The 19478-nt window shown below is 45.0% G+C and overlaps 1 protein-coding gene and 1 long non-coding RNA gene across 12 annotated transcripts in view; both read left to right on the top strand.

The window, feature by feature from the left end:
- Positions 1-1036: 1036 nt before the first annotated feature.
- Positions 1037-5477, top strand: LOC139053232 (uncharacterized). Its single transcript, XR_011510334.1, has 3 exons — positions 1037-1233; positions 3188-3250; positions 5257-5477. It is a non-coding gene; the product is annotated as an uncharacterized lncRNA (long non-coding RNA).
- Positions 5478-15275: 9798 nt separating this feature from the next.
- Positions 15276-19478, top strand: part of LOC139053230 (zinc finger protein 25-like) — a 55920-nt gene continuing 51717 nt past the window's right edge. For 6 of the 11 annotated variants that reach the window (XR_011510330.1, XR_011510331.1, XR_011510332.1 and 3 more), the window contains exons 1-2: positions 15276-15414; positions 15918-16024. The gene's annotated coding sequence lies outside the window, so the exon portion shown is untranslated. The other 5 variants (XM_070530324.1, XM_070530326.1, XM_070530323.1 and 2 more) reach the window with 3 other exon arrangements.

A 19478-nucleotide genomic window follows, 5' to 3' on the forward strand; every position in this document is an offset into this window, starting at 1 on the left:
TTGAAGCAAAAGAAATACCCTGAAGGCAGCTTTTTTAGGCTAAAATAGCTTCGCTGTTCAGAGAGCACACTACTCGCACAGATACTTATGCAGTCTATACTTTCTAATAAATCGCACCCCATAGCAGCTGACATCCTTGCCCAACTATACTTCCTTTCTCATCACAGACATCACGTGTGAACCTACAGTATCCTTACAATAAATGAAAGCTCAAAAGTACACATCAGCATTCCCATAGTTTCCATGTCTCAATTTTTCTTCTCTTTGATGCTGTCTGTAATATTCATTAGCTTTCCTAGATGATTAAGTGTGGCAGGATGTCATAGCTTTCATATAAGGCTGTCCTTTGTGTAAAGTGGAGAAGTGTGCAAAAAATAGGAAAATAATTAATGTTGTAAACGGGATGAGGATGGTGATCAATTCTTCATTGCTCTGAACATCATACCCACGAAACACAAAACCTCTTAAAAACTTCTTGAAATGGCTACAAACGGCTATAGACGTCTTGGTCTATGATAATACTTCGGGTGTCACTTGTCTGTTTTGGTAAACGCATTCAGAATGTCTAACTCAAGAACTTTTCTAGATCTTTTTGTCTAAAAGTGCATGAAATGCCAAACGACGTGTTAAATGTGCGGTTACCGTCGGCCGTCGACGTTAGCGAATAAAAGACGCCTCAGACAAATCGAACTCGTTCGAAGCAACATAAGTTAATTGGCTTTAATATTAAATAATTTCACACCAGAACTTCAACAATCAAGGGCTTGTTATTGTTTTCCATACAGGGCGCGCACACGACGCCTGGAAACCATTCTATGCTCGCGCAGCAGCAGGAGCGAAATGCCGGTGTTGCACAGCGGTGTCACAGAGCCACCGCGCTGCGATCACTTCGGCGGTGTAATCCAAATTTGTCGGACATCTCATTCTGTGCTGGAAACACTGGGAGGCAGGAAGTTTGAAAAAAACGGCCACTCCCGCCCGCAATGTCTCGGTCGTGGGTTCGTTAGCCAGTTGTTCAAGCCGTTCTGTATGTACATTTATACTGGATATTAACTGGAGTCATTTAGCTGTGCTGATGCTGTTTGCCGTGTGTTTTGCGTCAGTGCTTCGTGACATCGGCTGTATTGCGTGTTTTCGCCGACGGCTTACTACCACAATGGCGGGATCTGCGTTCGCCGCCTTCGTGTCTCGGTGCATCTTTGTACGTCGCACGTTCGGATAACACTTTTTCCGGTAAGTGAAATACATTGCGCTTCGTTTTTCGTCAACAATGTGAATATATTTAGGTGTTAGCCGCGGCAATTCTTGATATATGGGCTCTTCTGCCCTGCGAATTTTCGTCATTACTTTTATACGAGGGTTCTGCATGTGTTCAGCCGTTCAGCACTACCGCGCTCCATGACTTCCGCAACAACAGTCAGAACTTTACCCTGGTTGTTAGGCTGTGGTTAACGTAGCACGAGCCAACCGAAACGAGTGCATTCGAAGATGACGCGCTGGCTGTAATGCTGAACCAGACTGAACTCGCCTTATTTTGTGTCCTTTTGTACTTACGTGTGCGCGCGTGTGTCAGTGACTATGCAATTTGTAGCTATCCCACTTTATAGCAAAACAAAAAATATAACTGCAATGTTTACTTCATCTATTGGCGGCGAGGAGTTACGGAGTCGCCATCTATCGGAAGCGCCTCGCTGGCGTAGTATGAGGGATCACGTGGCGCGCTCCTCATAGGTTTTGCTGTCAGCGCTCACTGAAAACACCATGCGCGAGCTCTCCCAGACATTTCTGTAAGTACTTTCGAAACGGGAGAAGTTTCTTACTGTCTAAATAATAATCTTGGGCAAACTGAAAGCACACAATCGTTTACAGACGCTATCTCTCTACCGAATACGTACAGTGAACGCCACTGCACGCGGTCGCCGCGATGGAGTCTCCCCAACCCGCTTCTTGCGTGAAAGGTAGGTAAACGCTGGGAGCAAACTATGTGAAATATGTTCTTATAGTGTTTGTATAACTAAATGGAGTGTAATAGAACGAAGCCTCATTGCAGCGATCGCGCAGATTCGCAGCGACCGACTGCGCGTCTGCATGCTTGTCCGCGCACTGTGTCGCTTTCTCCGCACGCGCGTTTTCGCACCGTGCCATATAATTTCATTGTAGAGACTTCGACGCCTACGGGGACTGTGATGTGATGTCGCGACGATTCAATCTTTTTTTTTTCTTCTAAATTCTTTGACCTTTCAATACTATTTCTCGAGTTGCGTCGCACTGTATGTTTATCGGTGTTCTCAGCGTGCCATTTCCCGCTGCTCCTTTTTTGTAATCCAGTGCATTAATTCATAACACAAACATGACCATATGCCATGCTTCTTTTTAAATGTGCTTCTTACCGCTGCCTTTCCACTCCACTGAACTTGCCAGTATCTATAGCATCGACAAGTTCATAGACCAAACCGTCATGACATTAGTCGGGCAGCGGACTCGGGCGAGCGTCTCAGTGCGCGTTTTCAGAACATCGCATACCGGGCGCCGTAGCAGAAATCTTCCTCGCGTCTGTGCTTGCTGCATACTCGAGTTGTAGCCGATGACTGTTTGCCGGTTTTATGTTTCGCGAGCCAAGCTTCACGCAACTTCTTGTCCTGCGGCTATGCGTGAATAAGGCTGACACCGGCCTCCGTCACGTGCGTCCGGCCCTGCGGCACCGAGCAGTAGCCTACCATGTTGCGCGCCTTCAAAGGCAGCCACTACCTATTTTAGTGCTTTTAAGCGTTGTAAAGGAGACACTCGAAGCGGGAAAATTTCGCCACTAAATGAGGACCGCAGCGTTCGATGGAATTTAAACTCGTTTTCAGCTCGCTTCCGCGCGCCCGAAGCAGCCGACGCGGCCGCTATGTCCACATGATCCCTCCTAGCACGTCACGCCGACGGTGGCGCCAGCTTTTCCAGTGGTGGAGCTCGAGGCCAATACACTTCCAAATTAAATCGTCTGCTGATGTACAAATTTCACTTGTTTTGTTCTAAATAAGCAGCAAAACCTTTAACCTAGTAGGTGCTTCATCTGGCAGGGAAATCACGACAGCTTGGCATTTATTAATCAATGACTGTGACTGGGTCACCTTATGTGTAATTGCAAATCTACCTTTCAACTGACTTGATGCTATCTTATTTTGTCCCTTTCATTCTATAGACGGCTGGACATCCTTCTTGTACCTTGGCGCTAGCTGGATGACGGGACCTCATCATGATCAGTGTAAGCCAATGTACTGTACCCTCTCTGGTCCTCCCAGTGCTTTTTATGTGGCTTAAGGCCAGGGAGCGCTTCGTGGTAAAATAGCTAGTTGGTGTCTCACCAACGGCCAGCTCTGGTCCATTATAAGCTGCCACTATTATAACCAATTTCTCAGTGCCAGTGTACATACACAGTTCTACTAATAATTAGTTACCCTAAGCCTTACAAAATGTGCCTGTAGGTAGTCATTGCTATGTAAGAACTCACAAATTAACTCTGCTTTGTCATAGAAGTATTCCATACATGAGTAAAAATTTTCTACAACAGTGTACATTACACCTTGCTTCCCTAATGCACAAATGTATTCAAGCCAGTATTTGATTAGTTTGGTATTCTAAATGTTTTCTGTGTGATTTAGTTTCTTTACAGGAACTTACTGTACAGCATCAGCAAGCAGTCTTATTTAAGATTTATGTGTGCTGTAAAAGGTGTGCTTTGCCGCTAGAATTGATAAAACATGGGCCAAGGCTTCCATACAAGGACAAACTTCAATTTCGTTCTACCACCACGAGCACTTGGCTGGTGCTTGCAAAATGAATCGCATCAAGTAGCTTGTGCCAGACTGTTTTTTAACCTTATTTTGAGGAGGTCACAAAGTGATCTGTGGATGCGCCTGCGTCTGAGATATAGATTGCGCTGCAACATATGTCCGTGTAGAACAGGCATGATGCTGAGGGTTCCAGCAGTTTGCAGAGGTGTTTTTAAAATTTTGTCATGACTGCAATTTTACCTGTGCTGTTTTTTATCACCTATTTCAATAATATCATTGGAAGCGTTATCAGAATTTATCAATCTATTTGCCCTGGCCCATTAGCCTGCCACATTTGCCTCTTCACTAGGTGGGCAATTATTCTGCATGGACCATTACTTGAATACACCTTTTTGTGTGCAGTAGCTTCTCAGTTGCAAGTCAGCATAGATGCTCAGAATTACCTGAGAGTATAGATACACTGATAATTTGCCACCTATACGAATCACTTCGCACTTTCTCACGCAAACAGCATGTTAACACTTCCAAGTCAGCGGGCAATGTTATCGTTTGATCACATCATGAGATACTTTCAACTTTGTATGAAGGTGTTGCATCATTTGTGTGAGGTATTGCCCGAAGCCAATTAGGGTCACTTGAAAATATATCAACAAAAGTGATTGATCTAGCTAGGAGTCTTACTTTGGAACACTACTTTATCACCAGTCCTCCTTTGCATGCTACCTGCTTACTCTGTACTGTGTCATGTTTAAGTTTGAAAGAAAGGCAACAGCTAGGCAGCGCAAAATGCCAAACTTGCTTTTAGTTCAACAATATAAGACGCTATTTAACTTAAGTTAGTATATCATTTACCTGCAGAGTGAATTACTGTTTTAAACTGATTATATTTTGCAGGAAGCTTCTCAGACTTGTTTGACAGGTTGATAAGTGGCTTTTTAGCCACAAAACACCATACAATAATTTAAAGGCTGACATTGACTCTGCTATGCAACTTAATGACTATATGCCAGGAACAAGGCCTCTGAGTTGGGGCGCTGGCTAACACTCCCAGTGTTCTACTAGGACACATAAATACCCAAGAAAGTGGATGGGAAAACGACGCCGCTGTAGCTCAATTGGTAGAGCATAGCACGCGAAATGCGAAGGTTGTGGGTTCAGTTCCCACCTGCGGCAAGGTGTTTTTTCATCCACTTTAATTTCCATTAATTTATCGTTTATTTAATTTATCAAGCACAAGTAATTTCCCCTATGTTGTCCTTGGTGTCAGTGTTTGTTGGCTTCTCATGATAGGTAATATACTAGTCATTTTAAACATCATCGCATACATACCTTAAGATACCCGTAATTTAAGAGAAAGGAATGCTTAAATTTATTTTTAATGTGAGCCAAACTTCTTACGTAGCACATATTGCTAATTGAAGTTCCAATTTCAAGATTCCCATTTCCTCCCTTGCCCTTTTTTTTCTGTTCTGTGCAGGTATTGCTTTCCTATGTCTACAAGAACCATCATGGGTGGCCTGTGACAGCAAGCTTTTGTGGGCAGCCAGTGCTCTCCTACGAAGGCTGGCCTACTCTGGCAGCGGCGGCAATCATCTTCAAGATTTATCGATGATCACCTTTGCTGCTATTTGTCACTCTTCTTAATTACACTTTCTGCATCTTTTCTAATCTATTAGGTAATAAAGTATGAGTATGTGACATAGTGTGAAGTTGATGCCTTGCTGCATTTTAGCTTGCAATCACCTTTTATGCCTGAAACGCTCATCATGCAATTTATGAAAAAAGAAATAACAGCATATTATGATTTATCTTTCAGTATCTTGTAACATGCAACATACAAGGAATTCACTACTGGATGGTATGCCGAAGAACTGGCCATTATTTCTGCGTGATGCTGTGCAAGCATTTGGCGTTACCTTACAAGAGGCACCCGGAAAGTAAGTTACAATTTACTTTTAAATGAAGCATGGACATCAGAAAAAATATATTTATATTGCTAGTTAGAGTGGTTCAGAGTTTTTCCAGATGTGTACTATCCTTTATTTCTTAACTCATTGCAGCACAGTGTTCAGTTTCGTATACTGGTGTAAGGCTATTGTGCCCCCTGTAGCTGAAAGCAGGATATAATTTTTGCCTGAACTGCAGCATCACTGACAAAATTTTTCTTTGCTAGAAACTATTTCAATTTGGTGGAGACCCAGCAGGGCGAAGTTTTGTCAATAATGGTGTGTTTCACGCAGCGATGTTCTTGTTTAGGTCAATGAGTGAACATTGGAAGTATATCAGCATACAATACAGATCTTGTTTGATTTGCAAAATAATTCTGACAGGTGGCATTTAATTGATTGGTCTAATTAAAAAGCACAAATTGACCAATGAGGCTGTACTACACTATTCCCATGTTTCACATCTGGAAAAACTACCTCTGCATCACTCTATCCGACAATATAAACTTTTCTTTTCTGATGTCCATGCCTCGTTTAAAATAAATTGTAACTGTGGGCAAACGTCGTGTTATTGTAAGAGCTGCCGCAAAAATTTGAGGGAATGTCTAATAAAAGTCTTCAGTTGTTCTTGTCAAGCTGTCCATGAGCCAACTTTTAGCGTAACGTTAGCAGGGCTAACTGAAGTACTTCTAGACGTCCATGGCTACAAAATGTCTTGATCAAGACAGCTACTAGGCTTTTGAATTAGCCGTTAAAGACATCTATTAGACATCAAATAGCTGCTTGCGTGTTTCGTGGGTAGTCGCACAGTGTCCTCCAGAGAGACTGATTTCTCGTTCATAGCTACATGGTTACTTCTGCAAAGCTTTATTGTTTTATTGGTGCTGTACGGTGCCATACAGCAGGAGCTAAAAAAATTCCATGTTTATGGAAGGATCTCTGAAGAACTGAGAAGACAGAGCTGCGACCAATTTAGAGATTTGTTACTGTAGCTGGATTACATGCTTGCACAATTTAAGTATTTGGATTGAGATAAGACAACTCAGTACCATTATTGCCCTCACTTTTTGGATGGTGACATCAAGTGTAGCCTAAAGCACTCAGTCAATGAAACTGTGCTTGATAGGTGCATGCATTGCCAAATTGGAAAACTTGCGAGCTGGTGAGTCACCTCCACCATTACTTGGGTGAATTCTGCATACGTATTGCTGCGTGCGTAATTCACTTTTCCAACTCGCGACGCATTCACGGACAACTTTTAAGAGTTAAAATGAGTGGTAATCGTTCTCTCGTCGAACATTACGGTGGTTTCAAGTTACTAAAGAGCGCAGAAGCGAATTTTACAACGTGTACAATGAAACTGTTGAGTACTTTGCGAACTCTATACACAATGTGATTTATAATAATCTGCTTGAAAAAGGCAATATGAGCGGCTATTTAACGCTATTTTAGAGAGCAGCGCGCGGACTACACGCTCCGACATTTTTTAGTTTCGGGCAGACAACTTTTGGAGCCAAGTGACCGATCAAAGCCTTGTGATATCACTGTCACTGTGTTAGCAAAAATCATCAACTAGACAAGACGAGACGGTCATTTGGGAAATCGCCAGTCCACGGGATTCTAGACAAACAGTTCGTCACAACACAAGAGCTGCCGTACTAGTTGCAACGCCGCACAGCCGCCCACCGGGTACCAGACGATGGATGGATGGATGGATGATTGTGGCTCAACCCTTTGAATAGAGTGGCGGCGACGCGCGCCACCTAGCCTTTAATCGTTCTGTATGCATGCATACCTATGTATTTACTCCTTTACTTTTGCGTTGATATTGTCCACTAATCAGATAGCGTCCGTTTAGTTAATTCTACCTGTTCAAAGTCTATTCTACTTTCACTGTCTTTAAAACCCAAGGCTTTGAATAGTTCCCCGTTAGATTCAACTGCAGGGTGAAGTTGTTTACAAGCAAGTATCAGGTGTTCCGCCGTTTCCTCCTCCTCTCTACACGCCTCGCATACCAAATTTATCTCCTGGTATCTGGCTCGGTACGTTTTTGTCCTCAGTACACCTGTCCTGGCTTCGAACAACAATGAGCTTCCCTTAGAGTTATCGTAAATATTTTCTTTGGCTATTTCCTGCTTAAACGTCCTGTATGTCTCCAATGCCGATTTGGTTTGCATCTCTGTACTCCACATACCCCTCTCTGCCTCCTTAACCTTTTTTTTTGACAGATGATTCCTTACTTGTTCCCCCGCTACTGCCCAAGTATTTGCTTGTCAATTTTCTAGTTCGCTTCCTCCACCTCGTGTCAACATTCCTCGTGTTAAGTAATTGAAAACCTTCCTAGCCCACCGAATTTCCCCCATTTTTCTCAATCGCTCCTCAAAAGCTATCTTGCTACTAGCCTCTCTGCCCTCGAAAGAAGACCATCCCAGATCCCCCTGCACTTCAAGATTTGGTGTCTTGCCATGTGCTCCCAGAGCGAGCCTACCCACCCCACGCTGCCTAATTTCCAACTGTTGCCGGGTCTCTGTTCTAATACATAGAACCGCATTGGCAAAAGTCAGGCCTGGTACCAATACCCCCCTCCATATCCCTCGTACTACCTCGTACCTATTGTAGTTCCACAGTGCCCTACTCTTCATAATCGCTGCACTTCTGTTACCTTTGGTCGTTAGATATTTTTCGCACTCTGTCAGATACTCAATTCCATTATTTATCCACACCCCAAGGTACTTGTATTTATCGACTATCTCCAGCGTGTCCTCCTAATGCTCGCCGCAACTTTTTCTTTGCTAAACTTCAAGCCTAATCTGTTTCCTTCTGTACCACATATGTCCATTAATTCCTGCAGATCTTCTGCATTGTCAGCCATTATTACAATATCATCCGCGTACATCAGTCCTGGTATTGACTTTTCAATCAATTTTCCTTGCTTGAGAAATGATAGGTTGAAGCCGAGTCCGCTTTGCTGTATTTTGGCCTCTAGGCCTTGTAGGATATGGATGGATGGATGTTATGAGCGTCCCCTTTGGAACGGGGCGGTGGCTTGCGCCACCAAGCTCTTGCTACTATGCTGCCTAATATCCTACCTAGGTTAACCCATGAGAAAAAAAAACACACTATGAACTACCACGTCCAAATTTTCTGATACCCTATTGCGAACTGTGCTTTTGTACGGCTCCGTCCTTTGTCGTTTCCCTACTTTTCTTGCACCATCCTCCAATCGCCTCTTACTGATGTCTATTGCGGACCTGTTTGCTTTACCACTGCTCCCGCTGAACCCAAGGGCTTCAAGGAGGCCAGTGGTGCCTAAATCGACCGCTGGATAGATGTCTTCACATTCTAATAAAATATGCTCCGTCGTTTCCCTAGCTTTACCGCAGCAAGCACATGCTTCTTCTTCCTTCTTATATCTCGCTTTATACGTGCGTGTTCTAAGGCATCCCGATCTCGCTTCGAAGAGTAATGAGCTTCCCTTTGAGTTATCATAAATGGTTTCTTTCCTAATTTCGTTTTTTCCCCTTAAGTAGTTACTCATGGCAGGTTTCTTTTCCATTGCCGCCACCCATGAGATTAATTCAGCCTCTCTGACTTTCCGCTTGACCTTCTTTGTTGCTGTGTTGCCCACCCCACAGGCCGCATACTTGCTGGTAAGCTTCCTAGTTCTTTTCCTCCACTGTGAATCAATGTTTTGCCTGTACAGATACCTGAACACTCTCCCAGCCCATTTACTTTCCTCCATATTCCTCAGCCGTTCTTCATACTCAATTTTACTGCGAGCTTCCCTCACTTCAAAACTAGTCCAGCCCATATCCCCTTGCACAGCTTCATTTGTAGTCTTCCCGTGAGCGCCCAATGCGAGGCGACCCACTGACCTTTGGTTCCCGTCGAGTCCTGATTGTACCCCTGATTTAAAGCAAACAACCGCATTTGCAAAAGTAAGTCCTGGAACCATTACCCCTTTCCACATACCTCGGAGGACCTCGTACCTATTGTATCCCCATAGCGCTCTGTGCTTCATTATGGCTGCATTTCTCTTCCCCTTGACTGTTATGGTTTTTTCCTGTGTTTCCATATATCCGTTGCCTTCGTTTATCCATATACCAAGGTATTTATATTCTGTTACCCGAGGTATTTCTTGGCCCTGTATCTCCACTGTCTGTTCACTGTTTTCATTGAATACAATAACACCTGATTTTCTAACACTAAATTTCAAACCTAAATTATTGCCTTCCTGTCCACAGATATTAGCCAGACGTTGCAAATCACTTTGCTTGTTTGCGAGCAACACAATGTCGTCCGCATAAAATAAACCTGGGAGTTGCTGCTCTATTACTGTACCTGCCTGTTTGTATGAGAGAATAAACCCGATATTACTTCCTTCTAGCGCCCTCTCCATCCTCACCATGTACATCATAAACAGCAGCGGGGATAAAGGGCACCCCTGCCTCAGTCCCTTGTTGATATGAACTTTCTCCGCGCTCCTCATCCCTTCCCATTCAACGCAAACAGTATTTTCTAGGTAAATCTCTCTCAAAAGCTGTATACAATCGTTACCTAAGCCTTCCCCTTCCAGAATATCCCACAAAATGCTGCGGTCTACGTTGTCGTATGCTCCTGTAATGTCCAAAAAGGCCACTTACAACGGTCTGCTTTCTGCTTTTGATATTTCAATACACTGAGTAAGAACAAACAAGTTATCATCCAAACGCCTACCTATTCTAAAGCCATTTTGAAGCTCTCCCAAAATGTCATTATTTTCTGCCCATGCTTGAAGCTTTAATTTGATTGCCTGCATTGCTAGCCTGTATATTACCGTTGTAATGGTCAACGGTCTATACGAGTGAATTCTGTCTTTTTCCCCCTTACCTTTATAAATTAAATTCATTCTACTTTGTCGCCAACTGTCTGGTATTCGTCTATCTTTTAAACTTTTTTCAACTGCTTTCACGAGAGCTTCCTTACTTTTTGGTCCCAGTTCATTTATCAGCCTAACGGGAACCTCGTCTAGCCCTGTGGCTGTGCGCTTAGAAATTTTCTCTTCCGCTTTCTTCCAGTTTAAATTTGTAAGCACTAGCTCCTTTCCCCCTTGGGTCTCTTTCATGCTCTTTTTTCTTCAAATACAACCTCGTCCTTGCCTTGGAAAGATTCGGCTGTTACTTTATGGATGTAATTTATTGCTGCTTCTCCTTCCAGTCTGTTTTCATCTTCGTCTAGGATATGTTGTTGTATTGTTGTTGATTTCCTGCCTAATAATTTTATGTGATTCCAAAATATTCTAGGTGCGGCCTTCTTTTTCTCACGTATTTCTGACAACCAACTTTCACTTTCACCTTTTAATTTTGCTTGCACCAGTATTTGAACCATAGACTTTTTCTCCCGGTATATTTCCCATTTACCGGTTACTTCATCCTGTGGCAACTGCGCCTTCTTTGCCTGCCTGTGCTCTCGAGACGCTTTCTGTCTTTCGGCGATCGCTTCTCGTATCTCCTTGTTCCACCAGCTTTTCGGTTTCCCTTTTCCTTTCCAATGAACGTGTTGTTTCTCTTTCCGTATTTCTGTCGTTACTACACTTAGAAGCTCACCATATTCCCACCCCTTACTTGGCGACTTGCTAATTTCTTCCTCCGCTCTAGTGACTATATTTGCTATTTGTTCAGCGTTCAAATTTGGGCTGGCCATTTTGCTTTCGTTGCTCTCTTTCCCAACTACATATCCTATTTTCAAAATGATGCGTTTATGGTCACTCCCTATGCTGCTAAACCCTTCCTCATCGATGACCATTTCTCTCAACTTATCCTGAATTCCTTCTGTCATCAGACAGTAATCAATGGTCGATTGCCGGTTTCCCACTTCCCACGTGATCTGTCCTTCACACTTAGGCCCTGTATTCTCGATCACGAGGTTATGTTGCTCGCAAAGGTCTAGCATTAACTTCCCGTTATTGTCAGTATAGCCGTCTAAATCCTGTATGTGGGCATTCATGTCAACTAACAGGACTATCTCAGCACCATTCCCGAAACCCCTAATATCAGCGCTTATGCATTCCACTAACTCTTTATTCTTCTCTGTGCAATTTATTCCGGTCCACAAATACGTAACTCCAAGCCAAGTTTCTTTCCCACTCATTGTACCTGATAACCAAAGATGCTCTTGACATTGTGAATTTACTCTTTTCCATTTGGCTCCCTGATGGATGAGCATTCCGACTCCCCCTCCCTTTCTTTCCGACTTAGTTCTGTTGCACCCTTCCCATACATAATTCTCAATAACTGACGGCTCTTCTGAGTCTCTAAGGTGCGTTTCTGTAACCGCATACACCGTTATTTGTTCTCTATGTAACTGCTCCTCAATCTCTGCCCACTTTTCCTTTCTTCTGCCGCCCTGCATGTTTATGTAGCCTATTGCATGGCGAGCTCTTGTTCTTGCTTTCCTCCTTTTTCTCTTATCGACGGCGATGCTCTTCTGTTCCCCTAGGGGACCTTCTTTATTACTACCTACTCTGACCTCCCGAGCGCCCGCGGGCCCCCTAAAAAAGCAACAGCGCGACCCCCAAGCCGCCAGCCCACTTCTCGTGCTAGCCTGTAATTGAAGTGGATCCCATCTCGTTTAAAACCACCACAACTTCTCACTTCCCTGTTTGCTTCGACAACCTCGAAGCCTTTCTCTCGGCTCATTTTCCATATTGCCTCATTGGCAGCCATTACGGCTCTTTGTACGTGACTGTCACGCACAGGCACCTCCGGCACCGTGCACACCACGATCTGCACCTGAGGGGATAGCTCGCGCAAGTCGTCCACCCCCTTCGCCAAGCGCTGGGTTAGTCCTGGCCCTTTCCTGTTCAGGACGTCATTTAGCCCACCTGCTACTACGACGAGGTTGCGTACGTGGGCATTTTCCGTGAGCTTTTCTTTTGCTCGCTCCATGACAGAACCCAGTGTCTGCCCTGGAAATGTCCCTACCGCCACTCTTTTGTCGCCTTTCACCCTCTCCACAATTGCTTTTGAGCACCCAGCCATGTTTGAGTCGCCAGCGATAATCACCCTTTCACTCTCTCCTACCTCTCCCTGCTTCCCGGCTTCCTGTGGCTGCAGCGTCGCCTCCCGCGGGGCGTGTTGCGCTGCTTCGCTATAACTACGCCGATTCACCGGCGGCGAGCTGACTACCGCTTGCCCTGCCACCCTGCCCCCGACTACGCATGTAGGGTCTACCCTACTTTCGGTGCTTTTGTCTCCGGCTTGGTGTCCCGACCCATCATTCTCCGCTGCGCGCATCTCAAGCGCATCGAGACGCCTATGCAGTTCTGCTCACCTTTCCTTCTCTTCTCCAAGCTCGGCCACGGTTCTTACTAATTGCGCGGCCTGCACCGCTTCCACCTTGACCAACTCGGCGACTTTCACCTGCAAAGCTAACCGCCTCTCCCGCTCCTCCTTCAGGTCTGCTTTCAGCTCCTCGAACTTGTCTGTCTAATTTCCTTCCAGTTTTTGGACTGCTTCCCTGACCTTTTCGCACAGCCTGCACGTAAAGCTAGACTCTTCCGCGTCTGCTAAGCTCTGGAAACTGGTCTCGTCGAGGGAGCACCAGCGCAGGCACTCGTCGCACTGCACTTGCTCTGCATCCCCCGCGGCCTTCCCTTTGTTTGGTTTCATCGCTAGGCCTACTTCCTCAGGCTCAACGAACACGTCCGCCAAATCACTTCGAAGAGCTAGCTGAGATAGTTACATAGGCCTATCAAACAGGTCCCGCCTAGCACCCAGGCCCAACGAGGGAAACCGCCAGACCCAGACAAAGCCGGCACGTTTACTACGCTTACCACGAATTCAAAATTTGCGCCCCCGCTCCATGCAAAACAAAACTCTTCAAAAACATCAGCCAACAAGAAGAAAAAAAGACCACCTAGCCACGAACGAAGTCGCTAAAGCCTCAACACAGGAGCGTCCGCACGCCCAATTACTATTTAAATACAAAAAAACAGCTAATAAAAACAGAAGCAAGCTCAAAGCATGCACAAAAACTTATGATTTCGTCGTCGCCACGGAGCCCCGAAACGCACGTCCATCCGCCACAAAATCCAAGCATCATAGAGTTTCTCACTATCCAAGCATTGAGCCAGGATGGATGGATGGATGGATGTTATGAGCGTCCCCTTTGGAACGGGGCGGTGGCTTGCGCCACCAAGCTCTTGCTACTATGCTGCCTAATATCCTACCTAGGTTAACCCATGAGAAAAAAAACACACTATGAACTACCACGTCCAAATTTTCTGATACCTTATTGCGAACTGTGCTTTTGTACGCCTCCATCCTTTGTCGTTTCCCTACTTTTCTTCCACCAATCCTCCAATCGCCTCTTACTGATGTCTATTGCGGACCTGTTTGCTTTACCACTGCTCCCGCTGAACCCAAGGGCTTCAAGGAGGCCAGTGGTGCCTAAATCGACCGCTGGATAGATGTCTTCACATTCTAATAAAATATGCTCCGTCGTTTCCCTAGCTTTACCGCAGCAAGCACATGCTTCTTCTTCCTTCTTATATCTCGCTTTATACGTGCGTGTTCTAAGGCATCCCGATCTCGCTTCGAAAAGTAATGAGCTTCCCTTTGAGTTATCATAAATGGTTTCTTTCCTAATTTCGTTTTTTCCCCTTAAGTAGTTACTCATGGCAGGTTTCTTTTCCATTGCCGCCACCCATGAGATTAATTCAGCCTCTCTGACTTTCCGCTTGACCTTCTTTGTTGCTGTGTTGCCCACCCCACAGGCCGCATACTTGCTGGTAAGCTTCCTAGTTCTTTTCCTCCACTGTGAATCAATGTTTTGCCTGTACAGATACCTGAACACTCTCCCAGCCCATTTACTTTCCTCCATATTCCTCAGCCGTTCTTCATACTCAATTTTACTGCGAGCTTCCCTCACTTCAAAACTAGTCCAGCCCATATCCCCTTGCACAGCTTCATTTGTAGTCTTCCCGTGAGCGCCCAATGCGAGGCGACCCACTGACCTTTGGTTCCCGTCGAGTCCTGATTGTACCCCTGATTTAAAGCAAACAACCGCATTTGCAAAAGTAAGTCCTGGAACCATTACCCCTTTCCACATACCTCGGAGGACCTCGTACCTATTGTATCCCCATAGCGCTCTGTGCTTCATTATGGCTGCATTTCTCTTCCCCTTGACTGTTATGGTTTTTTCCTGTGTTTCCATATATCCGTTGCCTTCGTTTATCCATATACCAAGGTATTTATATTCTGTTACCCGAGGTATTTCTTGGCCCTGTATCTCCACTGTCTGTTCACTGTTTTCATTGAATACAATAACACCTGATTTTCTAACACTAAATTTCAAACCTAAATTGTTGCCTTCCATTCCACAAATATAAGCCAGACGTTGATCCAGGTGCAGGTTATAAAAGCGCCACCTACGGCCGTCGGTTGAACGAAAGTGGGCGCAAGCTGCTCCCATAGAAGTGGGATGTCTGTGCAGGTCTGGAGTTCCAGTAGGTCGTGGTACAACCACTCCCATTGCAGCTCCCATAGACACTAGCGCCAGAGTTCCCTCTAGCAATTTTTGTAAGAAACTCTATGGCACGGCCGCTCAATGGAAACGCATTGAGCGGCCGTGTCTATGGGCTTACGCACGTGGTGAGCGGGCAGGTAAACAAACTTCCCTGCTGCTGTCGCTTACGACCACCTCCAAAGGTAAACATGGATGAGTGCACGAATCAGCTCATTATACCTACGTCCGTTGCTTTCTTTGTTTATATTGTAGCGGCACGCTTGTACAAACAAAGAAGAAAAGGAGCGGGTGAACAGGATTTTGTGTTTGCTGTAGCGGCCTCGCTCCATCCAGTCCTTTAGTGCCGAGCCTTCTAAATAGACGTCTCCCGCCTTGTAACAATATGTCATGCGCATAACTTTGCATCCGAGGTCGACATTGTAGTAACACAAATACGGTATGTGACACGGGTAGTCTGTCTGCTTTAATTTTGTCTGCTGTTTTTAGGACATCTATACCGCGCTACCCGGACGAACGCTACGCATTCGAGAGTTTACAGCTAAAAGAACATTTTTTCTTGTTGCGCGAGGAGCACATTTTTTCACTTTGCAACAGTTACGCGGTGAAGTGCTCAAGGCACATATCCCAGGATGGTTGTACCGTCATTTGTCTAATTTGTTTTACTGTGCTACTGCTGTCGTTACAGCTTCTTCTGATGTTAGCTGGGCCCGTCAAGGTCTAGCCTAACTCTGCACCGGTGACAACAATTAGCTGCAAGCGCTGATTGCTGCTGGTTGCTCAGTCTAGAATCTGGTATGTATATTCTCTTGCTCAAGGCATGCTGATGCTTCTGTTACTTGAGCTGCTCTTGTAAAGGAAGATTGAATTAAATGTCGTTTGAGTGATGCGTGACACCATATCACTGTTGTGCTATACAGGTGGCAAGGCATTTTCAGATATAGGCCAGTAAGGCCGGCCAGTTACCTGTTAGAAATTCCCAAAATGCATTAAATGCGTATATAAACTTGTCTAGGCCAGAACTTTTATGATACTCTGGTGCCCTTCGTGCCTGATGTCATCACAAAAGAAACAATAGAAGAATCCAGAAAATTTGTGCCCAGCTGCCCCGAGACAGTAAATCATACAGAGATAATTGTGTTTCAAACTGTGACTATACGTCCGCAGCTGCGAGTAATTTCCTTGTGGGAATATTGTTACTTTTCAAGGTCTTTTGTGGCAGGTGCACTATCACTTGGCAGTTGCATCCTCAATGTCTGACTCATTGTCATAAGACTGTGTCTATCTGTACAATGCAGTTGCTGCGCCACAAGCGATGCCTGCGAGTAATGGCGAAAGTGTTAGTATAGATCAGGTCTTGTACATGGGAAATGTCAGTTGGCCGAAACAATTGCATGTTAAAGAACCCCAGGTGTTCCATATTTTCGAAGTTGCCCACTGCAGTGTGCCTTGTAATCAGATCTAGGTGTTGGCTTGTAAAAACACAGTTTAAATTTTTTTAAATGGTTCAAAAAAGTTTTGTAGACGCGTAGGGTACAGTAAACATTCGTACCACAATTTGTGTGAAGCATCTCATATTAAGAGAGCTACAGACAATTACAAGTTACCCTCCTCCATAGCCATGCATTTTCTCCTAAACTCATTTGCCGAGTGATCGGGATTAAGTTCCACCTCCACTGGCTTTGCCTCATGATGGGACGTTGTGTTGTCTACTTGTGGTTGTCTTGGAGCCAGTGTGCGAAGCAGTGTACGTTGTGAGCATTCTGTAGCAGCACCAAGTGTGTCCGATATTCCAGTAACCACAGGTGAGCTGGATGCTTTGACGGGTGGGTGGAGACCTAAACTAAAGCCCCTCCCCATACTACTGTTGCTGTAATGAAGGAGTTTTAGCCTAGACGTATGTGAGCGGCCTGATCGGTCTACGTGGTCCAAGCAACTGGTGGTGCAGAGGTTAACCAGCGAAACGAAGAGCTAATATAGTTGTAACCAAGCCTAAACAATTTTAAACATTTAGAAAGACATGTTCATGGCTAAGTTCCTATCAAAAATTTACACCGGCAGGAAAATACAATGCACTTGGTTACTGCTATATTAGTTCTGTGGTTGAGCACTCTGCCGCCAAGTGGCTGCACCTGTAGGGCGTTCACATTTCCGCTTCCACTCATCTCATAAAACACCCAGGCAAAGTCCGCTTGTGCTTGGGTTTACTTGAAATGTCGCACATGCGAGACACTGTTGTGGTATATGGTAATCCTTCAGTGTGGCGTGACGGCCGCAAATGCGCAAATCCTGGTGCCGATTGGATACCGACGAGCGCTGCAGCCACTTTGCTCACATGTTTGCCTTGCCGAGGAACATGATATTGCAGCTTGACATGTTGCCAATCGCTAGGTTTGCAGCCGACAGTCCATGGGCAATCTGTATTGCTCGCGGAAACACAGATCGAGACCAATAACGACTGGGCAGCTCACGTCATAATGGGGCATGTTGTAACACAAGCAGACAACATTTATTGTATGCCGGAAGTGCTTGAGTGTAGCGGTAAATTATCCTTGTGCATTCTCTTTCTAGTACATTCTTTTTTGTAGAAACAGATTAACTTACATTTCAACTATTACAAACCACATTTGTTCACCGTAAAGTTGGGAAAAGTATCGATAATGCGCCCTGAGCAGCGAATCGGATAGCTCGCCCTACTGGCGTCATGTGGTCACCTCAAGTCGCTTGGCCAGGGGAGGTTGAAAACTCGGAGGAGTGGCGTGCTGCGATTGGTAGTGATGTACAATCACGCTCAGAATGAGCTACAACACCAAAGCGCATGGCGAAGCGTCGCGTGTTGTAGATTATACTGAGCGTGATATTACGCTTTTAAAACCTCATAATAAATTACCCACTTTTTGTCACCTAATTATCACAAGTGCCAACTCTAACAACTCGGTACATTTCTACGAAATTGTCAAAATTCTTTCAGGATCTCTTTAATGTGCACTTCTATCTAAATGCAGAAGCGTTTTTGCATTTCACTCTGGTCGAAATGCGGCTGGTGCAGTCAGGATTGAACCTGCGACCTTGACTATAGCCGCAAAGCTACCGCTGCGAGCACAGAAGGGTCGATTTCATATGCTGCTTCTTCTGTTTTGTTGCCTAGACCCTACGGTGATGTAATGAAGCTTGGCGTGTATGCACCCCACGCCAGTTGTCCACTTGGCAAATTGCGTGTTGTCTATATTTCAGATATAGCAGAAATTTAATGTATCACCTTTAGTTTGCGAGCATGTGCTGTCTTTTTTTTTTTCTTATGTCACCCTTTCCCTCTTTCCACTCTGTATAGAAACTGGGAGGGGCAAGGCTGTTCACTCATTTCACAACTGCGTAGGTTCTACCCATCCTCTGCATTCTGTATTATCTCCCCTCGAGACTAGCACGTTAATAGAAGAGTAAAAAGCGCTGCAGTTTCTGCAATGATTTTGGGGGGGGGCTCACGGATAACTACAGCTCTGAAGAGGCTTATCTGGTGATTACCCTGAGGGTCTTTGGCAAATGCAGCAGGATGGAAAAAAATGAAACGAGCCTCTTGCAGCACCTTTCCTCTCTACCTCACTCCTGCCATGTACATGCACACTTTCATCCACCGCCTGAAGCGGCTTGTAATTCAGTAGCAGCAGTAAAAAATTCGAACGAACATGCAAGGAAAGATTACCTTTAAGAATCCATATATAACGACATGTTATCATAGCATGTTAGACACAACCATCAGTTATGTCTTCTGGATGGTGTTTTCATACTGTGCTTGACATTTGCATTGCTAAGTTCCCTTTAAACGAACAGTGTTAAGGCAGGGTGTAAAGGTTACCTATGAGACTTCGAATGTGCCACCATTTCCGCGCAGTGCATCTCGCAAAGCCACGGAGGGCATCGCAGCTTGGCGCAAGAGGCGCCAGCTGAATTGCATCTGCACCACTCATAATGGTACTTCATATGGATCCGGAGAGAGATAGAGAGTATGAAAGAAAAAAGGGCTATAAGTGAAAGGTGAAGTGGCCCCTTGGCACTCCCCTTTCTGCCATTTCTCTCTCTAGGTAAGCGCAGAAACAATGTGGAACATTTGCTGTAGAAGCAGCCCAAAGCAGCAGACAGCCTAGTTTGTAAATGATAGTGCTGACCACGGAGCAAGAAACATTTAGGAGTGGAAACTCTGCTGTTTGGGGCGACCAGAAAAGGTCACAAGCCCGCGGAACCATTTTCGTGC

Source organism: Dermacentor albipictus, unplaced genomic scaffold (genome assembly GCF_038994185.2).
Source record: "Dermacentor albipictus isolate Rhodes 1998 colony unplaced genomic scaffold, USDA_Dalb.pri_finalv2 scaffold_83, whole genome shotgun sequence".
NCBI classification, from domain to species: domain Eukaryota; kingdom Metazoa; phylum Arthropoda; class Arachnida; order Ixodida; family Ixodidae; genus Dermacentor; species Dermacentor albipictus.